Below are 25,966 nucleotides of genomic sequence, written 5' to 3'. Positions count from 1 at the left end.
ATTCGGTTGAAAAATTTATCAACCTTCCCACGTGATGCACAATAAATACATTATGCAATTTTGAATGTTCATTATCGGCCATTATGAGAGTTGCAATTTAATAATCGGACCGGCGAAAGAGTGCAACAAAATTTCATTGCTACGACGGGACCCCAATTGCATTTTCCAAGGACCAATTAGTCGTCGATGAACACTTTGATTGAAGATATATTCATTTTTGTGTGCTGTTATAATTGCTGTCATATGTGAGAACGGTCCATGATTATGCCACGAACAATTTATCATATTTAAATAACAATGATGGAACTGGTATTATTCCCTGCTTACTTGGATACAGTAGATAGCGAAAATAATTATTTATTTCGTTATTAATTATTGAAATAATATTATTAATCTCAATATAATGTCAAGAGTTATATTATGTCGTATAATTTGAAGTATTGCCTATGATCCTATTAAACTGTCAATTTTTATACTATTATTAATGTTTATTTTAAAATTGCTGTACCTTATTAGAAATTCTATCATGTTCTAAGGAAGATGAAAAACTTTTAACTTACTTTACAGAGCCGGAAGATGTTTTCCTCACACTTAATTAATGCATGCTTTTTAAAGACCATTTTTTATATTCCGTAAACAGATAATTTCCGTTTTAATTGCTTCGTGAACAAACTATCTTTCCGTATGATAAATGTCCGCTAACAAACCGTTGCCAACAAAAGCTATCACCTTCCGAAGATACTTCTGATTCTGTGGAGAACATCCACGCGATCCCGTACTATCGGAGAATTAGTAATCCTAAGACAAAAGGTAATTTATCGGTACCCCATTACCAGAGAATTGAGGTGTACAGGAAGCGAGGGAAAGTTGAAGACGATAGAAATGGTGCGGGAAGCGGTAGATTGTCTTGGAGTTAAAATAGTTTCCGAAGTCTCAGCTTTGTGTACACAGGATTTTACTATGTCACCAGATCTTTGATAATAGCGGATTCCGAAAGTCGACGCTTCCAACAATAGCGGGGAGCTTTAAATAATAGTAGGGAACGTCAGATAATAATAGGGAACTTCAAATAATAATTTATTTCTTTTTCTGATGTCTGTACTAAAGTGAAAAATTGCAATGTAACGATTCGAGAGAGTTTTTAAAACATGAAATAAATACAGAAACATGAGCTGCATTCAATAATAATAATTAAGTAAAACAAATATGATTATACAGGGTGAGTTACTACCTCTAATATCTTTATTGTTTTTAAAGATACGTCAAATGTCTGAAGGACAAAGTTGAATGGTTCAGTGGGGCTCGCATAATACCAAAAATATTTTTGTTTTTATGTGATCTTTTAGAGATATCAAAGTCAGCTTCATTTTTTAAAATGGAAGCCCCCTTTTTTAAACACCTACAATGATAGTCCCTTTCATTAGGAATTCAGTAACTATAATTATCCATGCACGTATAAAATTTCTAAGTAGCTCCTAGTCCATGTAACAGACACAGAACATTATTATTCTGCATTAACCATTAAAAATTCGCAATCTACTCGTTAATCACTCACTAATTTTCGAAGCCCCTTATTTGTAGACTTCATACTTAGACTTTAGAAACAACAAAGATATCTGAGGTGGCAACATTAGGTGAGTCACCCTATATATACCCTGCAGAATGTTGCAATGTTAGATTAATATATTAACTATATTGGTATCAATACGCCAATTTCTGTTAATAAATATTTCTACCAAGCAATTATAAATAAAGCCAGTCACAAAGTGCTAAGACTTCAAAGTCTTCTGACGAAGAAGATCCCATTGGCTAATTAGCCAAACGAGATATATAAGAAAAAGACACCATGAAAGTAAACCTGATCACCGGAATTCAATGCAAAAGAGAAACCATGCCAATATCGAGCATTCGCCACTGAAAGCTTCACAAAGAGTATCGCAAGTAACTGCACCATTTACTCGCATAATAATGAACCAGCATTTATACGTCCCGAGCTAATAATATTTATTAAACGTCTGCAGGAAGTCATTGTTACACTGTGTTTATTAAATTTCATTCAATATTTGAAGTCCTATTCAATAGTTGCGCGCTACGTTCGCTCATCGTTTCTATAATACAAATACTCCACGTTTCGTGCCAATACTGCAGATGGCCCCAGTACCAGGTAGAACTTGTATACGTTATAGTAAACTCTAAATATTTCAGATGGTCAGGGAGACACTTCCCAATTGTGAGTAGTATTACAGACTGCCTCCTCTCTATTTCTATTCCCTGGTGTGTCAGCTTTATTCAAATGCACTATGCCAGGCATTATGAGGCCGCAGTTCGTGATTCATTGAACAATGTACTGGGTGAGTGAAAAGTCACACGGTATTTTGGAAACATCCTGTTTTCAAAGTTGGCAGTTTCATTGTTTGCCATTAGCTGTTTCCAAGTTCAGTGGCAAAAATCCATTACTCACCTGATATTTAGTTTTCAATTTCTTACTTCCTGAAATCTTGAAAAATTGTATGAACCCTTATAATATTCAAGGATCAATTTTTCAGGCAAAATATTATTTTAAAAATGATCACTCTTGAGCATTTGTACCAATCAGCAATTTTCCAAAATTTTGTTCACGTCATCTGGTAAATTAATGTACAGTTACTCGGATTAATATTCGGACACTCTAAAAAAGACGATACCTTCTTCAATATTGTAATATACGATTTGAACTTTTTTGGGAAGCTAGAACAATTAGTTTACTACAGAATGTGAAAAAATTCTTTTTCAAAAATAACAATTGATCGGAATTGTAGAAAAAATACTAAAAGTTGCATTTTAAAACCTTTTTACGTGGGCCTATATTGAAAATTTAAAAAGTACATACTGTGAAAGTTTCATCGAAATTGATTGATGCGGGAAAAAACATAACAATGTAATAATTCTTAGATATAGTATAAAATCGTGAAAATCTGCAATTTTTACCATCTTTGAACGTTTGTAGCCCAATGCAATGTCGACCGATTTTGACGAAATTTTCAGAATATGTTTAATTCACACAGATCGACGAAACGTATTTTTTAAATTTTCAATATAGGCCCACATAAAAAAGTTTTAAAATGTAACTTTTAGTATTTTTTCTACAATTCCGATAAATTGTAATTTTTGACAAATTTTCTTTTCACATCCTATAGTAAACTAATTGTTCTACCTTCCCAAAAATGGTTTAAACCTTATAGTACAATATTAAAAAAGTTATCGTCTTTTTTAGAGCGTCCGAATATTAATTCGAGTAACTATAGTTCTGACTTTCCAAAAGAAGTGTCTGAATATTACTGTAGTTCACACTGTGGCTGTCAATATCTAGCGAGATTTTCTAAATAAAAATAAGAAAGACATTCCCGATGAAACACATTAGATAGAAGAAAGATGATGTTTTAGTAAAATACCGCCATGTTTTTCCGTTCGAACCGCGCCGACATCAGCGTCGTCGCGACTGTCATCGCCGAGCAATCATCTCTGTCGAGCAATCAACCGTATTTTCAGTAAATTTCGTCTGACTACGCGTTCAAGGGAAAAACAGCAAAGATGCGACGCGACAGAGCGCGCCAAATTGCACCGTCATTAAATGTATAAAACAGCGAAAATGCAGCATCACGCGATCAACGTCATCGTCGTCGACGGATTGAATCGTCCGTGGCAGAGAAATCGACATAATGCCGTCGCGGCGTCAACCTTGTGTTTACGTTTCAATTGCTTCCGACAAAAAAACGTGTCTTGTTCGCAAACTGCCTGGACAGTGAACCGTGAACAGTGAAATGAAACACTACACTCGCGGTCATCGCAAAACGTATTTGAATCGTCATTAGTGAGATATATTAACGCACCCTGCTGCGCGTGTTGCTGGTCGATGATATTACGTACAGTCAACCACAGAAATTTTCGTACATCGAATAATTTTCAAAAATTTAACAACCACGAATTTTTCTCATTTCACGGATTAAATTTGTCAGTGTACACTGAAAAGTCTCTCAAAAAATGACATTTTTTTATATTGTTTATTTATAAAGGTCGCGTTAATATCGAGGTCATTAGCGACCACTTTTGGTATACAATTATAAATACAATGTTCTGTTAGCGCAATAATACATGGGTGTGGATATACACAATAATTTTTGTTTCAGCATTTAGTTGATTCGAATGAGAAAAAATAAGTGCAACATTTTGTTTTTCTAATTTTGTGTTGTCATTTGAATGGATAATATTTATTGGTTTTCTGTTGATACGACTGATAGCTTGTGTCTTTCGGAAATGATATCGGTATATACGTAATTTTGTACGACACTGTAGCTGTAACGTTGCCTGTTCAAAGGGGACTAACTCTGAAACGTGTCCCTTAGGTCTGTGTCCACTTCAAAGTAGAACTCCACAAATTATACAAGCGATAATTGTAGGCTGAACGTGAATTACTCTCGAGTTGCCATTAGCTAGTAACCGCAATTCTGAAAAGTGACGAAAATTTTAACGCGTTAGTGACCATTTGCTGACGAAATGAAAAAGTGATTAGGACGACTTGGAAGAAATTGGAAAAGGTAGTCTGTAATTTTAATTGACAGTACCTCTTTAATCAGTGAATTAAATTTCCATTCAGAATTAATCCATCCGATGCTGTATATTAATTACAAAAATTGCTGTACAAAAAGTGAAATATTGGGTTGGGGAATAAGTTCGTAGCGTTTTATTTGTTCTTTATTTTTTTGTTCTTTGGCAAAGTGTTCTATTGGGTTGGCAAATAAGTTCGTCCAGTTTTTTACATTGGAATAAATCACAAAAACCGAACGAACTTAGGGTGCGTTCCGTTTCACGCTTCAAGCGCATACACTGTATAGTGTATGCATAGAGACTCTTATACTACACTATGCAGTGTATGCGCATTATGCGTGAAACGGAACGCACTCTCAGTTGCCAACCCAATACATCAATCGAAAAAGTTCTTTCTGCTCTACAAAACTTGAGAACCAATTTGGAGGCGATTTCCTTTGTTGTTTTCGGTAAACTCGTGTGGCACCCAAGCTCCCAATTTTTCAACAAATCCCATCGAATGAAGATGGTTAAGAATGGTCTTATTCTAATTCTTTTTGACCTCGATGAAAAGTGAAGAAATGTAGGTGTCGAAAATATTGATTTTTGCCTCCTGGATATTTCATTTCCAGTCCTGAAAAATAATAAAAAATTAAATTATTCAATGCAACGATTATCACAATTTCGTAGAGCAGAAAGAGCTCTTTCGATTGATGTACAACACTTTGCCAAAGAACAAACAAATCGTTGTAGAATAAAAGAAAACGTAAAACGCTACGAACTTATTCCCTAACCCAATATGTCTTCCTTCTTAACATGTTTACTGACTGAAAAATTACATAATAATGTTTCTACTATACTGGTTTGCATTTCTCCTATACATTTTTGTCATAAAGATTTGCAATTCACAAAATGAAGGAGCACAAAGATCCCCAGAAAAATTATAAAAGTGCTGCTATCGTTTTTAGGTTATTTTCCCAGACAAACGTGTTCAGCTTAAATTCCTAAATACTCGCACATTGTCTTACATTCTCGCGTGAAGAAAAAATTTTTTCCCAGTCCGTTCCAGTGCGCTTTTCGCTTATCCCTCGCGAGCTTAGAGAGTTCCGCGCGCAATTATCATAAAACGCTTGTAAAATATTTCTCTCGTTGACCTAACGGGAATCCCGTCGCGTTAATAAATATTTAATGCATATTTAAAAGTTTCAAAACGACTGCTATAAGAAAACGTTCAACTGTACGGCTTTAATGTATTCGCCTGACCTAAATGTATTTTTAATTAGTGTCTCAACTCGGATAAGAACAGTACCGAAGGAATAGTCGGAGTTAATGCGCGCAGACGGTATAAAGAAGTTACGCGGAACAAATTCTATCTGATACTAAGTACCAGGAACGACTTCAACGAAGTTTCAGCGAGTTTTCGTTTCCACCGAGGCCAATACCGATCCATACCGAAGCAATGGTTTGTTGATGGCAGCCCCGAGGTACCGTTCACAGTCAGTTTTCCAGATTTCGAGAAATATAGAACAAAATTATAGAGAATTATTAATATTATATAGATATTTTCTCTATAATTATAGAGAAAATCCAGTTTGAAAATGCTATTAGATTGGAATCGTCCGACGCGGCTGGTCGTGGCCAGCCACAATTCTACTTCCTGTATTGCGAGAACCACGTGATCAGTTTAGATTACTGTGTTATTAGCAGGCCGACCGAAAAATTTGTTTTCAAATATCATATATGATATATTACGGTTCAGAAAGAGAGCTTTGTGAGGATTATTACGCCTACCATTTAGTAGATACACAAATTCAATAAGGATCATGAAAAACATTTTTCCACAAAAAATATGAAGTTGCAATAATCGCAGAAACACTAAGGCATGGTCTTCGTTCTCTCATAATCCGATTACGCAAGTGTATTGTAATGTACAACACTTCGAACACCGTTTGAAATTTTGTTTTACAGATATTGTAGGAGTTATTGATTTTAAGCCCTTTTTGAGTTTGGTGGTTTTTCCGAATTCGAGAGAAAACATTGGGCGCTCCATTCAAAAACTGAAGGTGACCTCCACATCTCGATGAAAAAGCGATGTAACAAAGAACAGATTACGGTATTGTGCTCTTGGAAACCATTTGAAAATATATTTGAAAATATTTTTCGTACAACAAAGTAACTAACGAGCTATTTGCAGTGGTCATGTTACTGGACTCTGTATAATTGATTAATGAAATTGTTCACTTGTAAATTGCAACGGTCTGCGTTTTATCCTGAAATCGGGGGGAATTTTTGCAATCATCAATACGTGGACGTTGGTCGGAAGCTTTGCGGTATGACAGCGTGCCGGCTGGCGACAATAGTTTAGATCGACCTTGTATACTGAACCTGATCCGGGCGCTGCAGTGCGCGGCTAATCCTTCTTCTAACCGCGCATCAATCACGGAAGCATTTATACGGTGTCGGGCGTTAACACCTCCGTTGCCCATCAAACTGATCCGAAACGCTTTGCAACAAACTAATAACGCGTTTGAGCATCGTCTTATCCGAAGGGAAGGAAGCGGATGAATCATTTTCAGGCCTCGAGTGCTCGGCCGCCGAGAGGAATAGAGAGAGAGAGTCTCGACGAGATAAGCCAGATACGATCTCCCGCCATAGTGCTAGTTAATGACCTGCTGTTTATGCAGGAAAACTCCGGGCGGAAGGGTGTTGCGAGCAAGAAAAAACTGTGTCGAAGAACAGACCGGAGCCAGGAAAAGAGAAAGAGTAACTTGTAAAGATGAAGCACGGAGCCCCTGCTAACGAAGAAAGGCGGGGGTGGAGGGGGATGCTCTGCCAGGCGAGTAGAAAAAGATCAGAAAGAGATGAAAAACGAGGGAGGAGGAAAGGATCGTTATGCCATTCCGCAAGTTCCCCCTTCCATGTTGCGACACTCTATTAAAAAGTTCGAAATAGCTGGAGAGGTCGGAGGTGGTCAGTCTTTAGCGTGAATCTTCGAACCCTTCGTTATACACTGCTCTACCAAATTAACCCTTTGCTCCCGAAGCTATTTTCACTCGGGACATTTCATCTGATCTAGAATACTTTCATTACAGCCTCCTTTATTTATTTATTTATTTGTTATTGCTTTAAACCAAGTGGTTTATATATCAAGTACAATGTTATTATATTTGGCTTACATTAAATCGGTGTTACACCGTTCCTAAATTCTTACGGAACATTGTTTAAGAAAATTATAAATTATTTTCAGACCTTCTATATCAAGTTTACATAAGAAAGAACTAATAGAAAGAGGGAAACAGTACTTGCCTTTGAGGAGCTTTGTTTCTAATGGAGACTCCTTTATTTTTTATTATTGCTAATTTTCTAATGAGTGATATAGTTTTTATGTTTTTTCGTTATTTGAATTAATCTTTTTGACTGGCAGTGTACAGAGTCGCCAAATCAGAGGAATTGACTCCAATTGAGGAGAAATAGTTACCCTCTCTCTGTCAGTATCGGATTAGTCACGTGACATTGTGACACGTGACCGGGTCGTGACACAGTGTACCGGATTGGAAAATCAAAATTCAAGATTCAAAACATTCAAAAATTGTAATCGTAACGATCACTTAAAGTTGGACATTTTGAAAATAGTATGTTTCGCAGAAGAAAGATGCTTATCTTCATCTGGATGCCCTGGCTAACCTGTTTAATATTTTTTCTCTGCTCTTATTTTAAGAGAATTTTCTTCACGATACGAATTTACACTGGCAATTAAAAATTTATTTAAATAGATTTAAATTTAATTAAATGGCGACTCTGGCAGTGTACGAGGTCCTTCATTTTGTCGATATGAAATGAAGTGTATTTGTTCGTTATTTATTCCACAAAGGACCAAGGTTTGAGGACCATGTGAGGCTTAAGAAAAGAAGGATCGTATCGAATTCAGTAGTATCGAAATTAAACATATAATTTATTTGGATACAATTTATACATAATTCAGTAAGATTTTTGAACTGGAACTTCAAATATCCCGGAAATGTAACTGAAAAGTATGATCCGCAAATTGGTATAAAAGCTTGAAGTTGTCTCAAGTCGAAAAGTCATTCGAACGTCTAAAGTTTACTCACACTATTCCAATCTTCGTGTACACATATTTGCACACAGATACACAAGCCCTGGAACTTTATGTCAGACTGAAAGTTCAGACGCGCACTCCAACTTTTGCCTAACGATATGAGGGCCATACTTAAGAGGACATGACGTACTATGGTACACGAAGCATCAAGTTTGTACACTTTCGCGATTTTAATACACATTTCTATTTCATTACTGGCAATTTTCGTAATCTGCAATCGTTGCGCAAAATTCTTTTAGTACTCTTGTTTTCATTGTTAAATGTCTGCAGGAATGAAGACAGCGCATGTTTCAACTTACAATGAAGACAGAAAATTATATTACATAGTAAACATTTCTCCGGTCCATTCATTGTCATTTGTAATAAGAGAATTAATATTACATCTGTACAAATATTTTCCCCGGGGTCCATTGCAGACAAAAATGTCATGCATGTGTATACCTTCCTCAATATTGATTTATGAACACGTGTACAGAGTACTTCCTGCTCAAAATGCGGAATGAAATATTTATCCTTTATATTAAGCGAGTATGTATATTAATACTTCAATGTTTTAACATATAGCATAATTGTGTGGCGTAACCTTGTATAAATATCGTATAAAAGAGTGAACACGTGATCGATTGGAAGAACCGTGCCACGGAAATCATTCGAATAAATAAAACCAAACAATTACATAAAACGATGGTACCAATGGAATGCATTAAAAGCGTTTTTGTTTTACAGAATTTACTCATTCTAAACAAAATGACGAATACACAGTAGTACAACTGTATAGATATTTATGCAATGCCTCATTTTCATAGATTTTACTAAGAAAAATTCTTTTATTTTATAAATACGGAACAATTTCTTTCATGTTTCTTTCCATAACAATTTTTTTATGATGCATAATTCAGTATAAAAAATATACAAATTATTGTAATATTATCACAAACATGGAGTAATTTTTAAATTATAATAATTTATTCAGATCATTCACACACTTGATATATAGTTTTATTTAATTCCAATTTCCTCAGATTTGCCAATAAAAATATAAAGTTACGGTTTAGTCAAATCATCATTTTCCCAAGTTTCCATAAGAAAGGAGGATAAAAAAAATAGAAAAATTTGTCGGGTGATATGAATTTTAAGGGTTCACTTCCCCCGGAAGTGATCAATATCAAATTTCGACTTCGTGAAGGTTCTTATGCCTCGCTATAACATAGTCGAGATAATATAAGGAGCTACTATTCTAGATGTCCCTCTTCTTGTCTCCGCAGCCGTCCCTCAAATTTGATTGTAAAATATCCTCTCGCATGCAGTCTTCCTCTAATCGAATATCCAATATTAATTCCATATTGTTGCTCTCACGGCCGGCATTATTGTTACGAGCGTTCCTATTGCCGCCGTTAACTTTCTTCATTTCTGCAAGCCATCACGGTAAATCTGCTCGTTCGCGGTTTTACGATCCAGACTTTATCGTCGGACTTCTATCACGGTGTACCGAAATCCGTCAGACAAACCAGCATTACTCGGCTGTCCGCGTGTACTTTTTAATGTTGACTCGACAAAAATTCTTTTCACACCTTGAGATAACTAAAATCCTTTGTCTAACAGCAGTTACGCGTACCTCTCTTGTACAAACATCTGTTATATTATCAACTGAATCAAAATATATAACTTTAAAATTCAAGTACGGAACCCAATAGTAACCGAGATATTGCGGTATCCCATAATCTACAGTTACCCTAATAGCAACCGAGTAGTAAGTAATGGTGAACCTCATCGATTATTTTTGCGATCCACATACCGGATACCGTTCGGAAGCAATAATTCGTGGACTAGAACCGATAGTCTCGGCCCGGTATTGTCCCGATGATTACGTATGGGTCCCAATACGGTTTCATCCCGTTCTATAGACACAGTAAACTATCCTCCAGGGTTTATCCTTTCCCTGGTCCCTTTTAACCACTGTTTCCGGAAGTACTTAGATAAACTATGGCTCGGTTTTTTGCCGGCCGATCTCGAGTCGAGCTAGTCGAGCTAATCGAGCGAATGATATTCGAGGGTGATTGTTCCTGAAAACTTCCCTGAAGATTTTCTTAACCGCCCCTGGGTCAGGTCGGTCCACGGGGCTCAGGGGCAGGGGTGTAGTGAATGGAATCGCAAAGGGAGACCTTAAAGAGGGCCGGGTAAGACGGAGAACTTCATCATCGCGACTGATTGGTCGATTTGTCACTCCCCTTCTCTTTCTTCTTCTCTCCATCTCTCTCTCACTCTCTCCCTCTCTCTCGTCCTTCGCCTTTCTCGCCTCACCCTATGAATCACGACTCTTGGACTCCCACTTGATAGTTAATTGAACAGGTCGATTTGCTGATCCAACAACCGGATATCCCCTTCCTTCCTCCCTTCTTTTCTTCCACCTTTCTTGCCCGACGCTTTTCATCTTCGTTGCGGTGATTGATCTTTGCCAGTTGATCGACTAGTTTTCTGTCGGCACAACCCCGACGGAGTATTCTAACGATTGCATGCGCTTTTTCAGGGTAAGTCTCGATACCTCCAACCCCCACCCCTCCGACAACTGTCTAGACTGGGAACGGAGGGAATCGTCGCTTTTCTTGGTACCGACTTCCTGCTTGCTACCCCTGGGATCAGTATTTTCTGCAGTACAGATGTTTATGCTGATTCCAATACAAGCATCAAGTGCTCAAAACTTAGTATTGCTGATGTTTTAATAAATGATCTACTAGTTTCGTAATTTTTTAAAATCTGTTGTCCATGGCTCAGGGTTTTTTAATAGAGATTATAACAGTGATAGCAATTTTAGGCGCGAACCAACAAGTCACCCCCAGCAACGTAATTTGGTAATTTATGTTTATTTCAATGATTGAAAATCCTATTAATTGGGTTTCGGTACTGTGTCAATTTCAGCAACCTTAAAATTATTCTCCTTGTTGATAATTAGTAAAATTGCTGTCACTCACAGGTTTCCATATTTATGAAGCAAAATATTTTTTATATTAATATAGTGTGATGGTCAACGATTCACAGATTTCATTCTCCGCCATCATTTTATTTTATTGTGCAATTTGCCAGGAAATAACATGAACGACTGAACGCTTTTGATTTATATCTCCAATTCGTAAACAACAATTTCACTGAGAAATATTTTTGAAAACCGTACAGAGTGATATTTATAAATAATTTGTGAAATGGGAATATGTTGCAGAATGTATTTTGGGCGATGACGATATGAATATAACTTTTTGAAATACAAAACTTGGAAAACATCTCGATATGCTTGTACAAGTACTGAAAGTGGCGACACCTTTTATCCCAGTATGCCCTAAAGAGTTAAATCAGCTTCATGAGAACCAAACATCTGAAGTTTCGTTTAAGACCGAGATAAGGAAACTGCTTTTTAACTGAACGTATATTTTACTTTACCAAGAATGGAAACCTCGACTTGTACGTCCTGTGGGAACCATTACGGTTATGTTCTATAATGCTTTAACTCTTTATGCGGCGAAGGTAAGTATCATTTTCATTAATGCGTTACCGTAAACTAATTCTTTAATTGAATTATTCTAATTTAGTTATAATTCTCTATAGGAAATATTTTTATTCATCCCAGGTGCTAAATTCAGTTTTTAAGTATTTAAAATGGAGACAGTAAGAAAAATAAAAATTAAATAAATGAAGTGAAAAATTTATGCTGAAAAAGTGATAGAAGTGTATGGAACATATACATTTTTCATACAAATGAAATACAGAAAGTTCTTCACCACTTCACAATTTATCGATATACAATATTAATTTATTTCATTTTATACAGTACTGCAAATTATTTTAATGGAAAAAGCATGAAGAAATTGTATATAATAGTATTAAAGGGATCATAGACATCAAGTGTGTGCAATACGATCCTGAAAAAGTGAAAAAGGATTAATAAAAAATATTCGAAAATTTGTTTTGCAATGTACCATTGATTTGAAGATCGAAGCTTCACAACGACCTCTTCAAAATTGATGTACGGATTTTTATTGTTTTATGAGAAGCAGAAATGGTGTGGACACGCTCGGTAATGGAGTACCTTATAAATAAACAGAGCACCTTCCACTCGAAATTCGATAAAACGACCGAAAAATAATCGTACGTCAAGTTTTAACAGATCGTTGTGAATGGGATGCTTCAAGCTTCAAGTTGGCGGTGGTGTTAGTCACGGTAAAAAATGTCCAATGTTTCATGAGGCAGTTTTCAATGAGAATTAAAATGAGTGCAAGGATTTAGTTTAACACTAAACCTACCGACCATCAAAAATGACTGATGTGTATAGTATTAAATGATTGCATAAGTTCGTGCTCGATTTGAAAATAAAATTCAATTTTAAAGAATACTTTAAACTTTATTCATTAATTATACATATAGGCACCATTCAATTTTGTGCGATTTTTGCTATAATATATACTGGAGTAAAAAAATATATTCAATAAATTCCCATGAAAACACCTTTACAATTTCAATAATTGTCAAATAGAAAATCTAAAATGGGTCTTTGACCCCTCGTGGTAGGTTTAGTGTTAAAAATCGAGTATATAGAATATAAAGTACATCGTTCTCGGTTGCACGTACTACTGCTCGAATCTTCCAGCACCTTTACTATCCGTAGATAATGATAGTTTCACCGAATGAACTGACTGATAACCCGTCGGAATAAATTGCAAGGCGGAGCTGATTCGTATCGTCAACGAGGGCTACGGGGGTGGCAATGGCGGCGAGCACTCGGCGCGAATTTAATAAAGTACGACCACGTGATAAATCCGAACTCGCTTAGTAATGCGGTAGCTCGTGGAGGGTAGGGACGGGAGGAAAAAAAAACAACAAAACTTAAGGAAGACACATAGCTGGAAAAATCCTAATGAATAGTAATGGCTGTGACGGTTATACGAGTCTCCACTTCGCAGGGCTGTATCTCTCGAGGGTCTTTTACGGCTCCCGGCGAAAATAATCGGGAAGAAAAATCAGCTCGTCATGTTTTTCCAATGGGGCTCGCTGAAAATTTATAACGGTCGATAAGTGTTCTTTTCTCGATTCTAATGCGTTGCTTAAGTTCCGAAGGGTGCCGAGAGCCGTTTCGAATTTTCCCGGTGTGCTTTCTTTTCGATAGCCCCGAGAGCTTTTACAAAGGACCGCCGCGAGATTAAACGAGCGGAATCAGCGGGGATTAAAGGATTATCGCCGGGAACAATCAGCCAAAAAAGGGTACATCCTACGCCCTCTTATTATTGAAGGTGTGCACATATATTTGCCGAAGGTTGGAGGTACGTTGATTTAACACTTCATCCCGATTCATTAATCTGTGTTCGTTAATGAATGGAAGGTAAACAGTTTCTTGCGCGCGAGTCCATTTAATGTTTGACCTCTTGAATGGTGAGATAAAATATTATGCCACCATCATTTTGCTTGGCAAACGTTGCTACTTGTCGGTGGTGCGAATGAAAAAATGGAGTCTGGAAAATTCGTGTCACCAGTAACAACATGACGTTAGGTAAGAATGTTGAAATAAAATTCATATGCAGATTTTTATGCAACATAAAAATTGCCTATATTACTACAATACTGTCAAATTCGTCGAATATTTTCACTATTTATTCTGTACAAATGAAGTGTCGTACCGAAGAATGCTTTTTCTCAAAAAATCTTTAAGGAAACACGAAAAAATGTCTGACTATTTTATCATTTGATTAAATATTCAAAATGATGTCCACGAATGCCAATGAAGCAATTAATGCATGGTAAATGATCTTATATAATTTTATTTTATAATTCATTTCAGAACGGACAGCTAATAAAATAATGAACTACCAACGACAGTCCTTGTTCTTCTTCTTAATGTAATTAGCGTTAAAGACACGAAACTTTGTATTCATCAGCACTTTGTAGAAATTTCGTATTTACTACCATTTTGTTACTGGCATGTCGAGATTAGAATGCAGATGAAAAGCGATTGTGAGCCTGCTGACAATCCGGTTTTAAGTTTTCATTAAGTCGCCCAATGCCACCGGCGTGCTATACAAACTAAAGGCGTAAACTCTGCGTTAATATCTCAGTTTATCGTGCAGCACCGTGCCCTATTACCGTGTAAACAGATACATACACATACATACGTCGCCAGCATACCATGTCATGCTCACGCGTGTTCTACGTGGCCTTCTCAACAAATGTCCATTTATCATTTTACCTTTTGACCAACTTGTTAAATATCTAAACAATATCTCTCTGCTGTTAGACGATATCCGATTCAATTAATCAACGTTGGATCCACAGTACCTTAAACAATAGCTTCGATGCTGGCTCTCCCATCGTTGAACAATAGAAACTTTTTATTGGAACACACCATTGAAAAGAGAGAGGAGGGCAGATAAAGAACGAATTCCGAGGTAAAACGGACTTCGAGCGTCTACACAGAATGTGTAAACTTACAATTAGGGTAATGAAATGCAGCCATCACAAGTAAGTTACCAACTCTTTTTCCGTGTAAAAAGCGAACTAACGAAGTTAGTTTTTCAATTATGGATACTTTGCAAACGTTCGCATTTTCCCCGTATATTCAGCGAACCTGCAACTCGTTTCGTTGTGCCAGTGCTGACGATTCTGTCAAGTGCTATATCGAAACAGAGGACATCTAAACTAAAGAACATTAACATCTAATCTCATCAAATTTACTAAGTAGAAGCTATGTAAATTAGTTGTAAATCAAGTTAAGTTAAAAGGTGCTGTTATGTATTGTTAAGAGAACTAATATGTAATATGTTAATATGTTCATCTATTGTTTATGCCACATAAACCATACTTGGTTTAAATAAAATTATGGCATTAAATAAATAATAATAATAATAAACTAAAGAGAGAACATAGTTTCATTATTAAAATTACTGAATCAATACGTCGGAAAGTAGACATGGTCCAATTTGGGATACGTTGACATGATCTTGAAAATATTTTTCTGCAATCAGTTACATAATGTTTCAGTCCATTGTGTTGTCACTAATATGTCAACCATGTCGTTGTTCTTAATTTTATCGGCTCGAAAAAATGATTTAGTATTTGCTTAAATAGTCATTGGACTACTATATTGATAGGGCACATTAAATAATTGTAAGCTACATGTGACAATGTTTGCTACATAAATCACTCGGTTTAAACCATTAATAAATAAATACGTTTTATTTTCACCGGTGAGATTTAAAGACCCGAAATACCATGACTTCCCAGCTGTGTTTCCGATCGTCCATCGACGCGCCGGAAAAAAGTCGTCAGCATTCGTCACTTTCATATTGGGAGCACAGCCAGTGACAAGAGACAGTGTCCGGAATAATGGACTATGCAAACGTCGTGTATGTCTGCCATGCTATGTACAGGTGTATGCTAATTCGTGTAACGCTCCTATGACGTAACATAGGTCTTCGTAAAATCGAGCATTGAGTTTGCCAGACGTGAGAGACGTACCTTGTCGAAGGCACCGTGGTCGCGCGTAACGATGTGGACTTACGTGTTTATCGACGCGTTTACATAGGCGCATTTACACGCGTGAACAGAGACAGGCTCTCGTCCGGCTGGCCTGTTTCACCTGCCGGCCAGCTTTTCGATCGATCGCGATCGGCTCAATCGAACACCGACGGGATCATGGGTGAACGTGTTTTTGGCCGTGTTAAATCTTGAAAGGGCGCACGAATTACTGCTTAAACGCAGCCCGCGATCCTGACTTATTATTTGAACTACACAACGGCACACACATCCACGAAATCGAATTCACAGACACGCGCCGTGTTCAATCTAAATCTCCAAATTGAGAATTTACTTGTAGATTAAAAAATAAAATGGATATTCCCGCCTGGTCTGAACCAAAATAATTTAAAAATGGAAGATTAAAAGTTGCATTTCGTTTCACCTCGAAGCGTGACGGATCAGGCTCATTCACTGCCAGAAATTGTGTACGCGATGCACCTAAAAAAGTTCTCACTTCAATAAAATGGATATTCCCATCCGGTCTGAACCAAAATAAATGAAAAATCTTGATTTTTTGTGCAGAATGTTATTTTGCATTCGAATAAAATCTCAAATACGATAAATCTTGCTATTGAAGTGTAGTCTCAGTAAATTGATAGTATACAGTGGCGAGCATATAAATAGGGAAATTGGTCCGTCAATGTATACCACATTCTTCTGAAGTTGTAATTATTATGTCTCTTTTTTTCTTTGCACATATTAAGAGTATACTCTTGCACAAAGTCTTGATAACTAACTCAGCTTAATTGTTAGTAAAATATATACGAAACTTAAAATAAAAAAATTTTTGGGGAGCATATAAATAGGGAAATACAGATTTATGTACCGAATGTATTTTATTTTACGATGTAAGCTATAAATAATATATTTAATAATACTATATAATATAATGACTAATACTTTGTTGGGTCACCTTTTTGGTGATTTCAGCACAAAGACGAGGCATAGAATCAATAAGTCGAAATATTATTCCATACATCTTTGATTATTTCGTATAAATTGTTCAAATTCGTAGGTTTTTTTCATTTTAATTTCTTTATCCACGTCTTTCCAAAGATGCTCGATTGGATTTAAATCGGGCGACTGTGATGGCCAACACATAACGTTAACATTATGTTCTTCCAAAAACCGCTTCGCCTTTTGGGACTTGCTTCAAATATCTAATTTTCCGGCATATTTTCTTGAGTAAAAGGAATTAAATGTTCATTCAGGACGTCAACATATTGATATTGCAAATTGGACCAGAACCGTTTATAGTCGTACCGACCCAAACCATTACAGAACATCCTCCTTCTTTAACGGTCGACTTCAAGCATTTTGTATCAAATTCCTCACCTACTCGCAGTCTCACGTAACATCTTCCATCTGATCCGAAGGAATTGACTTTGGAGTCATCAGAGAAAATGACTTTCACCCATTGTTGCCTTGTCCAGAGAAGATGCTCTTTAGCAACTATGTATATCGTGTTATATAATTGCGTTATAAATTTCCCTATTTATATGCTCGCCACTGTACGTAAACTATTCCGTAAAAATGATCGTGTCCAATAATAATGCAGCTAACACGTTTGCGTAGAATGGTTCGCGCGAAAATTTTAGGTGGAATAACTATGAGCAAGAATTTGCACTGGATATTTTTGCTAGTTTCATTTCACGCGAATAACAGCACGACGCGTACACAGCTGTTTCACTCGCGGCTACAAAATTGCTATCCGCTTTTTAACCGTAAACTCACGGCAGCCTCTATCGCAGTCTTGCGCTAAGATAATTATAGAATTGTATGCTCGACTTTGACAAATGCTCGAGACACTTTAATTAATGCGTAACAATTTCACCGAATGCTAATTCCGTGCACCGGACCCTTCAACGCATGTGTTCAACATATTGCCACTGTTTCGTGCCCATAGTCGCACGTGTTCGATAGTGATTAACTCGTACCGAAATGAAATTTCCGCAATGGCGAATTGCTCTTTTGAATATGGCTTTGCTGCTATTAACGGGCTCGACTTACGAATTCTAAATCATCGGAGGATAGCTAATTTCTATCACCGAGTAGACCCACCATTATTGGAAAAATTCATGATTCTAATTTCGAATTTTGTTCCGTGCTTGATTCTGTGCTTCGAATTTTGGCTCGTATTGCAAAATTGTTTTCGAATGACCTTTCACGCGGGCCTTTAAACTGTGCCGACGACGGCGACACGCTTCGGCCACGCGATCCGTGTGTTTCATTCTGTCCTTCTCCATGTTCGGCTTTTCAATTGAGATCTCGGCGCGGTCGGCGCGGTAGACGCAGTCATAAAAAAATAATATCTTTGAACGATCACTGTCAGTGTAGAACACGGCTGTCTGACAGTAAACGCGCGATTATTGTAGTAGGTATTGTATTGGGTTGATCAAGTTAATGTACTGAATGAACGATAGAAATGTCCATAGTGCTCACGGGAAATGGGGACATTGGGACATGTTAAATTGTTTCATTTATCGTTTACGATTATGTAATTATGCTCGACAAACATGAGTGGAATCGAATGAATAGAAACACTGTTCTAGATGCAATGGACTATTTCAAGCTCAGTTCATTTTTGGTACACGTCCAACAAAATAATAATACATGTATTATTAATAGACTGCGGATTTTTATGCAAAATAAAAACTTTCTACCTGTATCGCGACAAGCTGGAAAGAAGTAAATATTTAATTTCTCGCTGAATATGTTCAACAGGTTGAAAATAATATAGTAATGCATTGAAATTCTTCAAATTATTTTACTGTCAAAAATTAGACCTGTCCATTTTTATCATAAATGCATAAAATCCGCAGTCTAATTATTAATAAATATTATTGGACTGCGAATCTTTATGCAAAATAATACTGTTCTGTGTCAATTACAAGAAGTAGCTTTTACTCTTGCGTATTTTACCCACTGAGTTTTGTAATAAATAAATGACATGAACTTTAAAAATTTTATTTTGCATGAACTTGTTTATTTTTTATTCTATTTATATATTCATCTATTATGTAGGCATTACTGTGATGAATTCTAATCTTGCAGGACTTGTTCTTTACTCTTTAAGGGTGGAAATACTCCTCGTAGCTGAACAGTGACGATAATCGATAAAAATTGCAAGCCACAGAAATGAAAAAATTGTTTAACGGAAAGATCGCTTATTTCCCCAGAAGTAATGGGATCGCGATAACGTTGTGCAGTGATAATGGAGGGTAAGTGCCAGCAAATATGCAGACCTGTGTCCAGTTACATCTCGGGCACGTATCGTTGAATTCCGTGACCCACGTACATACTTCCGGAACGAGCTGTGAAGTTGGACGGTGAGTCAAAGTGTTCGAAATTCACTGGTTAATATGAAAAGGGAACACTGTGATTCAGAATATTACAATTGTGCTCTCGTGAGACTCTGTTAGCTCTATGAAGCACGGGCCACTTGAAACGATTGCGATTAGAACTGAAAACCAAGTGGAAACATTAATGAAACATTTTTATGCAGAGAAGTGCGACGAGGCAAATAATTTCGCGAACAAAGAAATTGAAAATAGAGGGAAAAGAATGTGGAAAAATGAATAAACATTTTCCTTTCCTCTCGTTAATTTTTAGCATTGTTTTCTGTACTGCTGGTATCCATTGATTTTATCTCTGCATCGATCTGATCTTGAACTTTCTCAATAAATAATGCCTACTTAAACAGCTAATAATAAATATATAAAACAATTAAATTTTGTCACAAAGAATTCAATACTAGAATCATGAAAATGAAGACCATTCTACGATTGCCATATTGAACATTTCTGTGGACGTTACTACACATTAGCTACGGGAGCGTTGCAAGGCAGTATTGTTCGAAATACGCAGTGGTTGAACAAGAAGAAACGATAATAACGTAGCCACAAAAAGCAGAGTCATCCAAGTTTCTGTCCTGCGTTGTTGCTTTTAGTCATAACAGTACGAGCTTCATTACAAAAGCCAAAGTATACTTTGAGGTTACGACGTGCAGAGCCATTGAAAACAGGGTCACCTGTACAGGTTGTTTATTTGCGAAAATAGAAGAAGTGTGTTTGATTTCACAAAAACGTAATTCCACAATATTTGCTTTACCTTAATTAAAACTGCAATGCAAATTCCAGTCACTCATTTGTTTTATGTGGAACAATTCAATCGTTTCCGTTTTTCTCAAAATACTCCAACAATTAATAATTACTCTCTTTTACCTTTAATCCTGTGATGAAGTATATGGATAATAGGTTATAAAATCATTCCGAAGAGTTTCTTGAGCAAGATTATGTACTTTAATGTCATATTATGAATCGTACAGTAATGTATTGTACATAGCAGGTTAATGGAGAAGTGAAACACAAACCAAAATTCGATGATATGCAGTTCTATACTCACGTGCACGTGTACACGGGTCGTGTAAGTGTAGGCAATGATGGATACACTCGGTGAAAATAACAAAACAAGAGAAATGAGGCAACCGTACTTGTCGAAATGTTTCAGTAGAGCCGGGCGTCGATCATGTGACCGCATATGCGCGCAAATGAATGTTTGCAGTAACGATGAATAATTATTGCTGTGTGTAATGCATTGTGGAAATGCGCCTACGGTGGTCGCTGTTAACTAATAGCTCTTCTGAAATTTGTGAAAACTCCGCTGGTTATGAAATTTTCTTACGAAACATTGCCGACAGAAATTGCACGAGAGAAATATTCGAGATAAGGAACAGTATTGCAAATTTTGCAAATCCCTAAGAACATTCTACCATTCATAACTTTCAGCGACAATATTTTAACAAATCAGAAAACAAACTTGGAACAGATATACTAAATTTTACTTGCAATAACAATATTTTCATTTTCAGTATTACGCGATGACATTTTTAATTTATTGTCAATTTGATATCTAGATATTAATAAATTGTAATGATATTTAAAAACGTATAAAATGCTTTTTACCAATGTTGTTTAACAAAACCCAATCAATAAAAAGACAAACTTTCATCTGATCTTTGTTACACTAAATTCTTTTGGAAGATTCCTTTAAAAATTCATTTAAAAACATTTGAAAGAGTAGAGTTGTACAAAGATCTACAGTACCTGTATAAATTTGGTAGAGTAATTTTGATCTTCCATTTCTTGCGAATTGCACGTGAAATTTTGGACGGAAGATATTTTTCGGTAACGGTCTGCTCGCATGAAATTGAAGTTCCAACTCTTCGTCTTCGCGACGGAATTTCTCTATTCGCATTCTTTTGGTTTTCTTCGAACAGCCGAAAAATTCCTTTCAATTAGAGACTCGCAAATTTTCCAATTACTCCTTTAATTAATTTCTTTTTAGCGTGAGACGAGACAACAACCTTTCAACGACATGGACAATGTGCATCTAATTAAAAGCCTCGTTTCGTGGACACAACCGCTAAGGTATTACTACCGTCAATCTTCTCGACAATGAAAGCAATCTGTATACTTGTGTGTCTCCGATGGGAGAACCCTCATTTATAGTAATGTCTATTAGAGTATCATTGCAATATTCGAATTATTTATAACATTTATGTACACAATACTATCATTATTCTCAAAGAAGCAGCAAGATTTTGTGGCTAACCTGATACAAAAAATAATTTCTCTTGAACACTTACATTAGAGAATTGCTGTTATTATTGCTGAACGACCTGTTTAAAAAAAAAAGATTTTTAAGGCCTTCAAGAATCCATTAATATTGACATACATACTTCAAAAACTTGTAATAAAGTTTTAAAAATATAAAAAGTATAGTCGGAATTGATTAGAATTATTTAAATATTCTATTATTATTAGTTTAATATTGCGGAATATTGTATTGATCGTGGTAAATTGCAAAATATAACCGAAATTTCGGGCTGGTCGGCACCGGAAGTACGCAACCTGGGCAATGTACGGTGGAGGGATCCTAAGCTCAGGAGCTTAATTTGCACCTCACTGGCCGAACTTGTCCGAATTAATCCGTGGAAACCTGTACCTAAAGCAAAGGTGTTATATTTACTACATGCATGTATGTTAGTAGGTTACAATGTACTCTCTTGACTTTTATTCCCTTTATTAAATCCACGGTCAAATAATTACATTAACTCTTGATGTTAACAAATAATCATGTTCAGTTGACAAGTAGAAATCAAAACGAAGGTTCTTTCTTCCTCCACTGAAATGCTTTTAATCTATTCTCACTATTTTAAATTTCACATCACTATTTTTTTCATAATTACATTAATTCTCGAAATGAAGAATTAACCTTTCGAAGCTCATAAGAAAATTCAGCAACGAATGAACGAATAAATAAATGTACAATCCACCTTTCAGTACCTCGTGAAACGATCTCATTAAATATGATGCTCGCATATCTGTCCTATTAAACCTCGCGCGCTATATTCGGCCAAACTCGCATTTTCCGGCTACAAATTCGATCAAAATCGACGTCCAATAACGACCAGAATACATCAGAAGTCAATTATACCGTGCATAAACTGTCGAATTAATTTATATGTTTCCCTGCAGCAGCGTCGGAGGAACACGGAAAACAAAGCTTAGCTTCAACGGGCGAAATTAACTTGTAAGTTGGTCGAGGGTTAATGGAACGAAATCAGTGTTTGTTGTAGAATCTTTCGTGCAGAAGGCGTGGCCATGAACGAAGACATTAATCTTAATACAGGCCGACACTATTGTGACGCGGTAGACGTGGCTACAAAAGTGTTAATGTACAAAAGCGCGGTGTGTTAGGCTCTTTACCGGGCAGCAAACTTCTCGGCAGCAATGGCGCGGTTTCGCATGAATCCGACCAGACTGAAATTAGTTTCCTTGGTATTCAGTAGATTCTATCACGGGGGCCAACTCCGGCAGTCTTTCGACTTATCGCCGTGCCTCATTGTCAGTCAAGAATGGCACCGCTCCGGGTATACGTCCACGCAGAAAACGGTTGGCTTTTTACTTTATGCGGCGGACACCTCGTTATCCTTCGCGCCTTTCATCGCTGTTTATATACGCCTACTTGAGAATAACGTCGTTATAATGAGCGGGCCATTTCTTTCCGTACAGCATCCTTTTACGCGCATACCTCGCCACTGTGTACCGACCGCCATTTTAGACGGCGCCGTGTACTCCGAGCGATACTAACTACTACGCGCCTTTCAACTACGCACCACAATTATTTGTTGTTCGCGGGACTCGCTGGACGTGCGTAAATCGTTTCACAGTTTTTGCGAGTTTTTTGCGAAAATTGTCGGAAAGTTACGACAATGGACAGTACAATATACAGGATATGGTCGAACGGGTGGTACAACCGAGCAGGGGGTGATACTACATGTAAAAATAAGTCGAAATAAAAATATATAAAAAAAACTTTTTAGAAACCACGCTTATATTAAAATGCACTAAAAAGGAGAAAATAATTTTTTGCCTGGTTCTCCATAAAATACCGAATCCAGTTAAACGATTAATAATATTTTTCCCCAAAATATTATGCAATTAGTTCAAAAATTCTTCTGTTATAAAACTAGTGTCGGAATAGATAGAAAAATTTAATATGAATTTAAATAAAATCACACATGACATTAGTGACTATAAAAATAAAAGCGTGGAGCGCCCACGAAGATTACGTCAATATACTTTAGCGCTCCACGCTTTTATTTTTATAGTCACTAATGTCATGATTTTATCTAAATTTATATTAAATTTTTCTATCTATTCCGACACTAATTTTATAACAGAAGAATTTTTGAACTAATTGCATAATATTTTGGGGAAAAATATTATTAATCATTTAACTGGATTCGGTATTTTATGCAGAACCAGGCAAAAAATTATTTTCTCCTTTTTAGTGCATTTTAATATAAGCGTCTTTTTTAAAAAGCTTTTTATAGTTTTATTTTCTACCTTTATTGTCACTAAGCAAGTGTGTATACAAAATTTCAGCAAGATTGGACTATGGGAACAGGTTTAAAATTCGATTACAAGATTTGACGCATACAACAACACGGCAAGTTAATATAAGCGTGGTAAAAAAGGAATAACATTTTTTTGTTCGACGCTTCGTTTTCGAGAAAATCGAGTTTGAAAATGCAGCGAATACACGTGCTATTGCATAGGAATCGTCTGCCTCGTCTGACATCGATCAACCAATTCTACTTTGTGCATATACTAAAGCACGCGAACCTGGTGGAACTTTAAACTCGATTTTCCCGTAAACGAAGCGTCGAACGAAAAAATGTTATTACTTTTTTCGACTTATTTTTACATGTAGTATCATCCCCTGCTCGGTTGTACCACCCGTCCGGCCACACCCTGTACACTGACATAAAGATACTGATCTATAATATGTACATACTCCCTGTCCAACGAAAGATGACATAGAGAAACTTGTACGTACCATGTGATATCCCTACTTCGCGCTACGCGTCCTCCGCGATTGCCCGAATCGTTTGACGAAGACAGCAAACGAGCGTCTTGAGTACGACTGTAGTAGAAGAGCGATGTGTGGTGACGCCGAGCTCCTATGACGACCGTTCCCGTCAGAACATAAACGCAAGAGTGGGATCCGCAGCCTAGAATCAAAAGTGGGGTCTCGCAGATCCCCCTGCACCCCTCTGTCAAAATCTCTGTCATCTCTTGTTGGACGTAGAGTATGTTTCTTGTTATTATGACAATATATATTTAATATAATTTATAATTCATGTAAAACATATAAATATATTATTAAATAATTTTCTCAAAAATAACATAAAGTGTCATATTTCACGTTGATACAATAAAACGGATCAAAACTACCACTGAATACATGACCATCTTATGATAAAGGTAGTATGGGATACTTTAGTTAGACAAGTTCCATTTCTTAAGGAAGCTAGTCTAGGAGAGAAAATGTTTCTAATAAAATTTGATCATACACAATGAAGAATCGTGGAATGGATGCTTCTGCGAGGAATATGGCCATAAGCTGCACGTAATAAGAAAGATAAGGAATATTTTCAAGTATATATCATTTATACACTCCAAGATATTGGTAATTACGCTAGCGCATTGGATTATGTGTGGTTCCACGGCTCCTATTTCAGGATAAAGCTGATATAAAGCCAGCCCTAAACTAAGCGCAAGGCCCCGGCACAACAATTCCCAATTATCGCTTAAACCTCACTAAGTGGATGCACTTGATCCCTTGCTAGATTAACCTGGAAAACTCCTCAATGGGCTTACTAAAATATAAGGACGGGTCTGTTAATGAAAAATAACCAGGGTCTTCCTATATTATACGAGACGGGGGATCATTTATAACGGCTTTATCACGATGCCCCCGCCGATAAAAGCGTGTCATTTATTACATTCACAAATTGAGTTCGCGGGCTCCTCTTAATGGAAAATTCGAATGATGCTGCTGCGCTAATTATTGCTGATGAGGGGTGACGATATCCTACGATTTTAAAAGCGGCCAGAGCGAATCCATTCAATATACTCACGATAATGGATTAACCGAATAATTAATTATGATTCGGATGTATTACGCTCTTTCTCGGCACAGAATGGAAGAACCCGAACGAAAAATCTACGAAATTAATAACTGTTACGTACAGCGTGGTCCATGCACAGGTTTCAGGTGGCAAATATGTTGGTGAGCTATACATTTTTCTCGTGATCACAATTTTTGAGATTTTTGAGATTTGATCTTTCTCAAACGATACTGTATATTTTTAAGCGGTCA

At 36.6% G+C, this 25,966-nt stretch overlaps 1 long non-coding RNA gene across 3 annotated transcripts; it reads right to left on the bottom strand.

Annotated features, from left to right (window-relative positions):
- Positions 1–3,250: 3,250 nt before the first annotated feature.
- LOC143213457 (uncharacterized) lies at positions 3,251–24,843 on the bottom strand. Of its 3 annotated transcripts, XR_013009975.1 has the most exons (4): positions 23,330–23,658; positions 21,340–23,259; positions 4,602–5,197; positions 3,251–4,484 (listed from the first exon to the last, which is right to left on the bottom strand). It is a non-coding gene; the product is annotated as an uncharacterized LOC143213457 (long non-coding RNA). The 3 variants fall into 3 exon arrangements; XR_013009976.1 differs by lacking the exons at positions 21,340–23,259; positions 23,330–23,658 and adding an exon at positions 24,641–24,843; XR_013009974.1 differs by having other exon boundaries at positions 21,340–23,658.
- Between the last annotated feature and the right edge of the window lie 1,123 nt (positions 24,844–25,966).

Source organism: Lasioglossum baleicum, chromosome 11 (genome assembly GCF_051020765.1).
Source record: "Lasioglossum baleicum chromosome 11, iyLasBale1, whole genome shotgun sequence".
NCBI lineage: Eukaryota > Metazoa > Arthropoda > Insecta > Hymenoptera > Halictidae > Lasioglossum > Lasioglossum baleicum.
This window is presented reverse-complemented; position numbering and strand designations above follow the sequence as displayed.